General features: G+C 36.8%; 1 long non-coding RNA gene across 3 annotated transcripts in view; it reads right to left on the bottom strand.

The window, feature by feature from the left end:
* Window positions 1–10,781, bottom strand: part of LOC136845218 (uncharacterized) — a 37,227-nt gene extending 26,446 nt beyond the window's left edge. The window contains exon 1 of one of the 3 annotated variants that reach the window (XR_010855112.1): window positions 10,705–10,781. This is a non-coding gene — a long non-coding RNA (uncharacterized lncRNA). The remainder of the gene's footprint in view (window positions 1–10,704) is intronic. The other 2 variants (XR_010855114.1, XR_010855113.1) reach the window with 2 other exon arrangements.
* Between the last annotated feature and the right edge of the window lie 2,187 nt (window positions 10,782–12,968).

The following is a 12,968-nucleotide window of genomic DNA, read 5'->3' as shown; positions in this document are numbered from 1 at the left end:
CCATAGTAACTATAGGTAAGGTCTTCCAAAATGGAGAAATTGGATGAAAGGAAACAAGCGAAAAAAACGAAAACACGCGCTTCCCCCCCCCAAAAAAAAAACACGAATTGTTGTAAACTAATGGATGGCGTTCATCTGCCCTTCCTGATCTCTTGGAGGATAAACTACAAAGTGTGGCCCGGGAATCTCTTGTTCACGAGAGAGAGAGAGCAATCCTCTCTTTTTACGATTTGGTTTAGGAGGGAAAACATTTACTGAGTTTCGTGTATGTGGGCATAAAGGTTGTATTCTTGTACATCAAATTACACTAACGTTCCTACAACTGCTCTGTTGTTGACGTAATGTTCTCATATTCATTGGGCTGTAGAATAATGAATGTGGAAAACTGCTCAACCCATAGATACAGTTTCAGTGATAAATGATGAGATTTCGATTCTTATCTGCGTGCACATGTATATACACACACACATATATATATATAATACACATATATACATGTATACATACATATATACATATATGTATATATATGTATATATAATATATATATATATATACAGTATATATATATATATATATATATATATATATATATATATATATATATATATATATATATATATATATATATGTATATGTATATATGTATGTATATATATATATATATATATATATATATTTATATATATATATATATATATATATATATATATATATATATATATATATATATATATATATATATATATATGTATATATGTATATGTATATATGTATATATATATATATATATATGTATGTATATATATATATATATATATATATATATATATTTATATATATATATATTATATATATATATATATATATATATATATATATATATATATATATATATATATATATATATATATATATATATATATATATATATATATATATATATATACATACATATATATATATATATAGCCTATACATACATATATATACATACATATATATACATATATACACATATATACATACATGTATACATACACACATGTATATATGTATATATATATACACAGTATATGTACAGTATATAGGTTTTCAAGTCTCTCAAATTAGATTCAAAAGCAAAACTTTTACAATAGTTTACCAAAAAACTAAATTTTCTATGACAGGAAATAAACCGTTTTCTATGATATTCTGTGACCCAGCACTTAAAAATTTCATGTCAGTATATATATAAGTAAACTTGATAGGGAGTTATTGCGATGCAACGGAAATAGGCAATAGAGATAACATCCTGATACTTATGGTGTTTTTTTTATGTATTTGAGCAATGTAGCGGTATAGCGTTTATAAAGAGGTTCTACCTCAGAATAGGAAGACGTCCCTGTCGACAAGAAATCTCAGAATGCGGCAGTGTGGAGACTCGAGTCTCCTTAAAGGATTATAAGCAAAGTTTGAATTGAATTGAACATAGAATTTAGGCCTAAGGCCAAGCACTGGGACCTACAAGGTCATTCAGAGCTGAAACGGAAATTGACAGTAAAATGTTTGAAAGGTGTAACATGAGGAAAGCTTCGCAGTTGCACCATGAATTAATTGGTAGTAGAGGGTAGAAAGGAAGATGGAAAAAAGAGAATATGAATCGAGGTACAGTAAAAGAACGAAATGGGTTGCAGCTAGGGGCCGAAAGGCACGCTGCAAAGAACCTTAAGTAATGCCTACAGTGCACCGCATGAGGTGCACTGACGGCACTAACCCCCTACGGGAGGATTTAGTTATGGAAATTAGCAGGAATGTTAGAAGTATCGTCATGTTGACCAGGAATGTGCTGTTTTGAGATGAACGAGTCATTAAAAAAATTAAATGGAAATGGCTTCATTGCTTCTATCAGTGATCACTAGATCGTACCACCTGGAAGCGGTGAATGTCAAGCTTTACTTTGTTGGGAAATCATTGTTAGTAAGAACTAGTCTCCAAGATTATAAACAAAAAAGTCAACTGTATTCAATAAAAAGCAGGTACAGAAGAGTAGTGGTAATATTACAGTACAACAGAAGTAATTTGGAGACTTGAGGGCAAAGTGGTGAATATGCTTGATCATTAAACATTTTTCATCAATATGAACATTCTGAGAGTGAAAGGTTTGAAAAGTTTAAATTAAAGGCATTGTAACCAATTTGAATTAAGAGAAATTTTCAGATTTGTAATAGTACAATTAAGGTTTCTGTCGGCTTGTTCACTGAGAACTTTTTATTTGAACATACTTGTTAACCACTGATATACATCAGCCAAGACTGAGTTCAGCTAAAAAGAACAACTTGACCATTTATGCTAATCTGTGGGATGTAATATGTAAACGTCCATAGCTTAAGTCGTATATGAAAATACGGAGCAAGTCCTAGAGGTCTTAAATTATTTTTAGAGTGGCCATTTTCAAAAGCTCTACTGCACAAGATTCACCAGTTGTCTATTTTTTGTCATGTTTACCTTGCGAAGGGTACTTTTTAAGAGTAAACTTTCTTCCTCTAAACCAGGGGATATGGTCAAGTTCTGGATACCCTGAGTCGTAGTCTAGTTGCTTTGAAGCATGCAATCAGCACTTTTTTCACATGGTAAAGTTCCTCAGGTACCACATGATAAAGCCTTTCAAACTGGTGTGGTAGCTTTAAGAAGATCAGTGCCACTGAGTAAGACCATGCCACTTTCCGGGAGATAGAAGGGAATTAAATTTAGATGGCCCCTGAAAAAAAAGTCAATAATAAGCACCAAAACCAGTAAGGAGTAGAACTCAAATGCTCCATTAGAACTTTTGAATGTGTAACAATCCAGTGGTTTTGGAATAAAACGTGGAATTATTCTGATCATGGAACCAGTGGCGTCATTTCGGATTTTTCTTGGGGGGAGGGGGAAGGGGACAAAGGTTTAGAACTTATGATATGGGTGGGGTGGCGAGCGAAGCGAGTCCTATCAGCTAGATGGTTGTAAGCCTCACCCGGCCGCCCCCCCGCCCACGAGAAATTTTTGGAAATTTGTGCGCATTTTGAAGCCATATAAGAGCTGTATTGAGTTAATAAAGCAACAAACAGGTGTGCCACACCCATCCATGTTATTAATATTATTTCAAAGGCTAGGGGGGGCAAACCAAGTTGGGGGGCATCAGTGTTTTGAAGAGGGCAAGTGCCCCTCCCAGCTCCCCCCAAAATGACGCACCTGCATCGAACTGAGATCAAATATCACGGGTCAGCATTTAGGGAGCTCCAAAACATGCTGGAGTTGCCAACTAGTGTTACGCTGGAATGAGACACATTCGTTTCAGCAGCTGTATTCAATTTTACTTAAAACTATTAGGGTATATAAACGAGAATATCATACGTATAATCGTAACGACAAGGATTAGCTTCAGTATTTTTAAGAGGCAGAAATTTGTGAACGCCTCTGTGGGTCCTAGTGCTCGAGTGATGGCTGAGCTACGAACATTCAAGTCTCCCACTGAGTTGATACTATCAAGGATTTAAAGTTCTATAATGCTGGTTCTATACTTTCAATGTTTTTAACCGTACTGACCTTCCGGGCTGTATCTTCTAGATCGCCAATAAAAATTTCCTATATTCTGCTTACTTGCATCTTGAAAGTCCAAACCTTTCTAAATCTTTGAGGGCTATTAAACAGTTAAATATTTTACACATTTGCGCCGCAAAGCTTATATTATTCCTGCTATCTAGCCTAAGCAATTTAACTTTCATATCTGGCAGTAACGAGTGATAGTTCAAATGCCAAACATCATCCTTCTAGTTTCAACTTCAAATGCGCACTACTATAATTGCTTTTAAAATTATTTTTTTCTTACCTGAATTTTCTAGCCAGTCCATAAAAATAGTATATACGAACTTTCAAGATGCTACTCCACGTACTGGAGTTTAAATTTAAAGCTCCAACGTTCCTAGTTTCATGTCACTTGTCAGTACAGTTGGACATTTTGTAACTAGGATTCACAAAGTTAGTTGACATTAGCTTACTTTGTTCATGTTCAGACTATTACCTTGTCACAAATTTGCACAATCTTAAGTGACACAATCTTAAGTGACACAATCTTAAGTGACACAATCTTAAGTGACATTCTGATATTTCGTATCCTATCTGGTCTGACAGCCAACAGCCAAACCACGTGGTTCGGCAGCTGTATATGACCACCACACATTTACCTTCCGATGAGCTATTAATTTTACTGCAGATGCCATTGAGGTATATTCTGGACCTAGCCTCATATGATAGTGATTTGATCCTTTAATATGAAGCGGATAAAAGCATAATCTCAATGTTGCAATTCGCAATTGAACTTAAGAAATTTAACATGCGGCACAAAACCTTTCGGCAGGCATAGCAACGTCAGCCAAGAATACTGCTAAGATTAATATCATTTACGGTTACTCACCTTCATTCAGTAACAAAAATAGTTTTTAAAAAATGGCTTGATTTAAGAGTTTCATTAAACGTATCATGAAAGGGAACAGTGTTTTTCAGAAATTACAATAAAATTCTTTCAAACGCTTCATTAAACGACTTAGCGTTCCTACAAACTTTTAATTAAAAATATCAAAGCGTTCCTGCGCCGTACCATAAAGAATGCTGACGTTTCTACTTAATATAAATGAAATATAAATTACAAAATTATACCAACTTATAATTTTTTCATTAAAAACTACATTACATTCATACAAATGACCAGAAAAATGACAAAGCATTCAAACAGAAAAAAAAAGATTCGCATTACAGATAAAAACGGAGAATATTTTTAAGAGAAGCGTAGTTAAAACTATTCCTCTACATTTCATTGAAAACTAAAGCTGCGTTCGTAAAACATTAAAAATACGAGGCAGCGTCTCTACAAACATTTCAGTAATTATGACTTAGCGTCTCTAAACGTTCAGCCAACACTTCATTCATTGCAAATATTCAAACGACACATCCTTCCTATAAATGCTCAGTTCCCCGTAGTGGGCTGGTAGTGCCGTCCGTTCACCTCATGCGGTGCACTGTAGGCATTACTTAGGGTTCTTTGCAGCGCGCCTTCGGCCCCTAGCTGCAACCCCTTTCGTTCTTTTTACTGTACCTCCTTTCATATCCTCTTTCTTCCATCTTGCTATCCACCCTCTCTTAACAGTTGCTTCAGTGCAACTGCGAGGTTTTCCTCCTGTTACACCTTTCAAACCTTTTACTGTCAATTTCCGTTTCAGCGCAGAATGACCTCATATGTCCCAGTGCTTGGCCTTTGGCCTTAATTCTATATTCAGTTCAATTAAAGCCTATAAATGTTCAGTTGACAACATTTATCCAACTTATTATATATAATATCACTACTATAACTATATGACTGGATTTCAAAACATAACTTCAAATATTTAGATTATACACCAGTCAGTTCCTCGTTGGGCGAATGGGTTCCGTTCTCAGCTTGCACTTTGCTGGCCGGGAGTTCAAATCTCCGACCGGCCAATGAAGAATAAGAGGAATTTATTTCTGGTGATAGAAATTCATTTCTCGGTATAATGTGGTTCGGATTCCACAATAAGCTGTAGGTCACGTTGCTAGGTAACCAATTGGTTCTTAGCCACGTAAAATAAATCTAATCCTTCGGGCCAGCCCTAGGAGAGCTGTTAATCGGCTCAGTGGTCTGGATAAACTAAGATATACTTAACTTTTTTATACATCAGTCCTACAAATGTTTCATTTAATACTATAAAAGTCACTTACAAACTCTTCATTGAAAACGACACGGGCTTTTTACCTCCTATAAACGTTTCATTGGAAATGAAACTAGCCTGTAAGTTTAGTTGAAAATGGAAAAGTTTCATTGAAAATGACAAGGGCTTCCTACAATAGATTCACTGAAAATGACAAGGGCTTCTTACAACAAATTCCTCGAAAATGACACTAGCCCCCTGGAAATTTTCGTATTGAATGACTAGGGCCTCCTGCAAACGTTTCCATTGAAAATGAATGACTTGGGGCCCCCTGCAAACGTTTCATTGAAACAGGCACAGACTTCCTGCAAAAGTTTCATCGACAATTACATGGGTCTTATGACGCGGCCCTTCGACAAACAATTCATTGACGCTGACACGGGCCTTCCAAAGAAGTTTCATTGATAATAACATGCCTCCCACAAACGTTTCCATGGCATGACAGCATACCTTGAATAGTGAAAACTTTGCTCTAAACATCATAATGAAAACCGATCACTTTCATACAAATATTATAAGGAATATGGCACAGCCTTGAAACGAAAGACATGATAAAAATTACGTAGTTTTCTTACAACCGTCAAAATGAAAATGACGTTCCCTTTCTAAAAACTGTTATAATGAAAATTATATGCCACAACTAGAAAATGGCACTCCTTCTAAAATGTTTCAGAGTAAGTTGTACACCGTTCCCACAAATGTTTCATGGGAAATATCACACGCTTTCTACAAAAGTTTCATGGGAAATATCACACGCTTTCTACAAAAGTTTCATAGGAAATAGCACACCCTCCCTCCGAAAGTTTCTTTGCAAATGGCACTCCTGTACAGACTTCATTGCAAATGGCAGAACCTTCCTGTAAATGTTTGATCGAATATGGCCCATCCTTTCTACGAAAAGTTACATAAAGATGGAACACTCCCCTACAAATGTTTGGTCGAAAGTGGAACGAGGTTCCTATTAATGTTTCATTATAAATGGCACACTACCAGTTCAAGTTTCATCCAAACTGTCACACTCTCAAACGTTTCACCTTAATGTCTTCCTGCTTCTGAACAATTCATCAGCAATGACAACCATCCTGCAAACGTTTCATTACAATTGAAAATGGCACTCCGTTCCTATAAACATTGAATTGAAAATGGCACTCCCTTCTCATAAACACTGAATTGGAAATGGCACTCCCTTCCTATAAACATTGAATTAAAAATGGCACTCCTTTCCTATAAACATTGAATTGAAAGTGGCACTCCCTTCCTATAAACATTGAATTGAAAATGGCACTCCTTTCCTATAAACAATGAATTGAAAATGGCACTCCCTTCCTATATACAATGAATTGAAAATGGCACCCCCTTCCTATAAACATTGAATTAAAGATGGCACTCCCTTCCTATAAACATTGAATTAAAGATGGCTCCCTTCCTATAAACATTGAATTAAAGATGGCACTCCCTTCCTATAAACATTGAATTAAAGATGGCACTCCCTTCCTATAAACATTGAATTAAAGATGGCACTCCTTCCTATAAACATTGAATTAAAGATGGCACTCCTTCCTATAAACATTGAATTAAAGATGGCACTCCTTCCTATAAACATTGAATTAAAGATGGCACTCCTTCCTATAAACATTGAATTAAAGATGGCACTCCTTCCTATAAACATTGAATTAAAGATGGCACTCCCTTCCTATAAACATTGAATTAAAGATGGCACTCCCTTCCTATTAACATTGAATTAAAGATGGCACTCCCTTCCTATAAACATTGAATTAAAGATGGCACTCCCTTCCTATAAACATTGAATTAAAGATGGCACTCCCTTCCTATAAACATTGAATTAAAGATGGCACTCCCTTCCTATAAACATTGAATTAAAGATGGCACTCCTTCCTATAAACATTGAATTAAAGATGGCACTCCTTCCTATAAACATTGAATTAAAGATGGCACTCCTTCCTATAAACATTGAATTAAAGATGGCACTCCTTCCTATAAACATTGAATTAAAGATGGCACTCCCTTCCTATAAACATTGAAAGATGGCACTCCCTTCCTATAAACATTGAATTAAAGATGGCACTCCCCTCCTATAAACACTGAATTGAAGATGGCACTCCCTTCCTATAAACATTGAAATGAAGATGGCACTCCCTTCCTATAAACATTGAATAGAAAATGGCACTCCCTTCCTATAAACATTGAATTGAAAATGGCACTCCCTTCCATAAACACTGAACTGAAAATGGCACTCCCTTCCATAAACACTGAACTGAAAATGGCACTCCCTTCCATAAACACTGAACTGAAAATGGCACTCCCTTCCATAAACATTGAACTGAAGATGGCACTCCCTTCTCATAAACACTGAATTGGAAATAGCACTCCCATCCTATAAACATTGAATTAAAGATGGCACTCCCTTCCTATAAACATTGAATTAAAGATGGCACTCCCTTCCTATTAACATTGAATTAAAGATGGCACACCCTTCACGCAAACATTGAATTGAAGATGGCACTCCCTTCCTATAAACATTGAAATGAAGATGGCACTCCCTTCCTATAAACATTGAACTGAAGATGGCACTCCCTTCCTATAAACATTGAACTGAAGATGGCACTCCCTTCCTATAAACATTGAACTGAAGATGGCACTCCTTCCTATAAACATTGAACTGAAGATGGCACTCCTTCCTATAAACATTGAACTGAAGATGGCACTCCCTTCCTATAAACATTGAACTGAAGATGGCACTCCCTTCCTATAAACATTGAATTAAAGATGGCACTCCCTTCCTATAAACATTGAACTGAAGATGGCACTCCCTTCCTATAAACATTGAACTGAAGATGGCACTCCCTTCCTATAAACACTGAACTGAAGATGGCACTCCCTTCCTATAAACATTGAACTGAAGATGGCACTCCCTTCCTATAAACATTGAATTGAAGATGGCACTCCCTTCCTATAAACATTGAATTGAAGATGGCACTCCCTTCCTATAAACATTGAATTGAAGATGGCACTCCCTTCCTATAAACACTGAATTGGAGATGGCACTCCCTTCCTATGAACACTGAATTGAAGATGGCACTCCTTTCCTATAAACACTGAATTGAGGATGGCACTCCCTTCCTATAAACACTGAATTGAGGATGGCACTCCCTTCCTATAAACACTGAAATGAAGATGGCACTCCCTTCCTATAAACACTGAATTGTAGATGGCACACCCTTCCCGCAAACATTTAATAGAAAATGGCACACCCTTTCCGCAAACATTTAATAGAAAATGGCACACCCTCCTTACAAACGTTTAATAGAAAATGGCAAATGTTACAAACGTTTTATTGTAAAATGGCACATCCTACAAACATCTCGTAGAAAGCGGTACGCCCTAAATAAGTCTCGGTGAAAATGACCCTTCATATATGATTGAAAATTGCAGCCTTTCTGCAAACAATTGAAAGTGACAGATTTCTTATAAACATTTAATCGAAAATAACGTAAAATACTGCCAGTTTCCACTGGAATTGACAGCATTCCCACAATATATCCACGAAAAATGGAACTTCATAAAACAAAACATTCTTAATGAGTTCCAACATAAAAATGGCAAACTTTTCCAGCAACATTGTTTTGAAATCATGCAATGTTGCTGAAAATTCTTTACTGAATTCCATGGCACAGTGTACTCGACAAAATTAGAAACCACAGCTTCCTACAACGGTTTAATTAAAACCTACGTGAAATTCCCACTAGCGTTTAATTGGAAAGGCCAGAACTTTCACCCTGTCTCATTCAGCATTACAGCAGCATTACCACAGACGTTTCGTTGAAGATATGGCGCTGTGTTCCTACTTTTGAGGATGACCCATCGCACCCAGAAAAGTTTCTTTTAAAGTTATTCAAGAAACATTCCTTTAATAGTTTTCAATTAAATAAATTTTCCAGTTGAATAAGTATCCTTAATAATTTCATTGAGATAGGACGGTAGTTATGACATTTCGTCGGCAAAAATTTGAGCTCCTAAGAACACACTTTCAGTCATTCCGAACGGTTCATTAAAATGACAACGCTACCAGAAAGGTTTCGTTTAGAAATTCACGTATTAAAGTTCCTGTAGCAAACAATCGTCATCTAACTCAACCTAAATATGGACGGAAAACCTAAGTTCGAAATTCCAAGTCTTTATAATGTAGCTTTATTTACTGAATTTCATGGACAGTATCAAGGGGCTCTAAAATGTAATATAAAAAACCTATTTCCTGAATTTCATGGATGGTATCAAAAGGCTCTAAAAAGTAATATAAAAAAATCTATTTACTGAATTTCTTCGTGGGCAGTATCGACAGGCTCTAAAAAATAATATAAAACACCTATTTACTGAATTTCTTCATGGACACTATCAAGAGTCTCTAAAAAGTAAAAAAAAAAATTGCGTTAAAAATAGTGTTTGCAACTCATAATTCAATTCTCACTTCCAACCTTCGATTCCTGATAGTCTGGCGGACTAAAAGGGTTACCCAAATGTCCAAGCACTGAATTATGCCGAAATTGACTACCCAGGTAATAAGGTTAATAAAACTGCTTAAATGGTAAACAACGACTATATAGCATGTTATTCAAAGGAAGCAGCATGGCTAATTACGAATTTATAGCATTTTATAGCTCAGCTTCGATATGGACTGCAAAAATGGACCAACTTCACCCACATACAATTTGATCACGGCGGGAGAAAACTCGAAATGGCTCTTGAACAGCAAAGTAAAAGTACAACTACTCCAAGAAAGAACACACCAGTAACACAAATATTTAGAAAACCACTCAAGGTGGCGATGGTTGTTCAGTGACCAGTTAAAAACAAACAAACCTTACACCGGATGTTGTCTCTAAAAATATTAAGAAACTCGTAACGTCTTATCACCCACGAACCAAGATACTCCCAATTTTCTTACCGACCATAGCAGCTGTTCCCCTTAGCACACTGGAATCCACACGCACAGTACATCTACAGATTCTAAACTAACTCACCACTCACCAGGTAAGAGAAATGACCGAAGCTTTCTTCCGTGGGAGGCGCTCGACCACTTACACGAGAACCAAGTGTTGAACTACCTGACGTGGAACGAAGTACAGTAGACTAATAGCAAAAACTCTTATGACGAAAATTCTCAATACAGTTAAGGAGAATTCACGGGTTGGTCAAATACATAAAAAAAACTATGCTTCAACTTCGGTAATAACTTTGTCAGTACCAATTATTAACCTGATTATTGACAACAATTAATATAATTACGACTCAGTCATTACCGTTAGTTAATAATGGTAGACTGATACAAAAATGAGGGCTAATTTCTCCATCATCACAAACTGATTCGTTCATCACGAAGAACCAGTTTAGCTTCAAAATAAATCGGCAGCTCGCTCAGCACATACTTATTGCCAAAACAACTCAGGAGAAATAACGTCATTCGATCACTGATGTAAGTTATAGCAAACTCTCCCAAAACAAATAAGTCAATAGACCAAGACAAACTCAAATTTAATTAGTAATCTCATCTAGTTCAGATAATTGAAGTGCTTGTGTGTTTGTGCATGAGTGTGTGTGTGTGTGTGTTCGTGCATGTGTATGTGAGATGATGCCATTTAAACCATGAAATGAGAGACACCTAGAGAGTAATGAGAGTCTTGACTGCCCTTGGATGTTTTCCTTTAAATGAGAGAGAGAGAGAGAGAGAGAGAGAGAGAGAGAGAGAGAGAGAGAGAGAGAGAGAGAGAGAGAGGGATGACTGATTCGTGGAAAGAACCATTGGTAATGATATAGAACGTCAAGCGCGGAAAAAAAGGCATTTAAAAAGTATGTCATTTTGGTCATTATGATATAGAGGTGGGAAGCACAACTGACACCGACCAGCAATAGTAAAATGTCAGTGGCATGATTCACCTTTCTCATTTTTTTTTTACTGAAGGTGCCATTGACATGATTGGGCAATCTGACTGATATTGGTGAAGGTGCCACTCACATGATCTGCTATGTCGTTGGGTACTAGCTGTCACGGCATTTGTCACATTGACTGGTGCTAGGGAAGATTGCAATCACTTGATCTGCCATCCTGACTAGTACTGTACTAGCGAAGAGACTATTTGCTAAATATGGAATTGCATTTGGTAGTGATGTAACAGCAATAACAGAAGCTGATATTCCAAATTTTATTGGTAAAAGTATCAATCACAAGAATAGCAATCAGATTGGTTGCTATCTCGGGTCTTTCCTAGATAGTGACTCCCAAGGGTTTTAACCCGGTATGTAGCCACCTTTGCAGAGTGCTTAGTACAAGCCTGTTGGGGATTACCGTAAAAACATAAACAAAAGAAAGTAAATATCATAAAGATAGAGACCACCGATAAATATTAGTCCTAGGTAACGAACCTCCCCCCCCCCCGGAAAATCCTTGGTGGTCACTATCTGGGAAAGATCCGCTATCTCTATAGAATTAGTTAAGAACTGAGGGCCACTGAAAGTGAAGAACTTGAGTGAACATAAAGTAGGGATAGCATGGGATTCGTCCTTATCCCAGCCTGTCTATAGATGTGACCTTTCTAAGACAAAAAAAAATGGATCAAACCCGAAACGGCTTGATTACGCTTCCAGCTAGTCCAAAGATATAGCAAAAGTAATAATAAAAGCTGAAACAAGGTCTCCTACAAATTACAAGAAGCTATGAGAGATGCAACTAGCCTATGCGGTCTTTAGGACTTTCCACCACACCATGTGAGTATGACCTGTTGTCTCGTCCAGCCTTGGCGATTTAGAAGACAATGAGGAGGAAAAGCCACCGTAGCCTGATTTAACGCCATCACCGGAGCCTCACATCAGTACTACTGAACGACTGAGGAAACCCTACTCAGCCTGGAACGACAGAGAAGCCAGGGCACTGAGGACAGCAATTTTGGAAGAGTATAGCAGCTGACTGGCAAAGTACCGGCCGTTACTGTGATTACCTTCAATTGGTGCGGAATTACGAACATCGCGACGGTCCAGCTGCATAGGAAATATAAATATAAAATGACATCGATCTTCTATCATTGCCAACGTTGTAGTGGGATATGTAAGTTTTGCCATTCCAAGAGCATTTCTAGAGAGATGAACAGGAAGGTCTGACTGACGTTCTTCCGGAGCAGGAGAGCTAACCTTTCTTTGAGTGGATATAGCCTAGTA

Source organism: Macrobrachium rosenbergii, chromosome 13 (genome assembly GCF_040412425.1).
Source record: "Macrobrachium rosenbergii isolate ZJJX-2024 chromosome 13, ASM4041242v1, whole genome shotgun sequence".
Classification (NCBI taxonomy): Eukaryota; Metazoa; Arthropoda; class Malacostraca; order Decapoda; family Palaemonidae; genus Macrobrachium; species Macrobrachium rosenbergii.
Note: the sequence above shows the minus strand (reverse complement) of the source record. Positions and strands in the feature narration are given on the sequence as shown.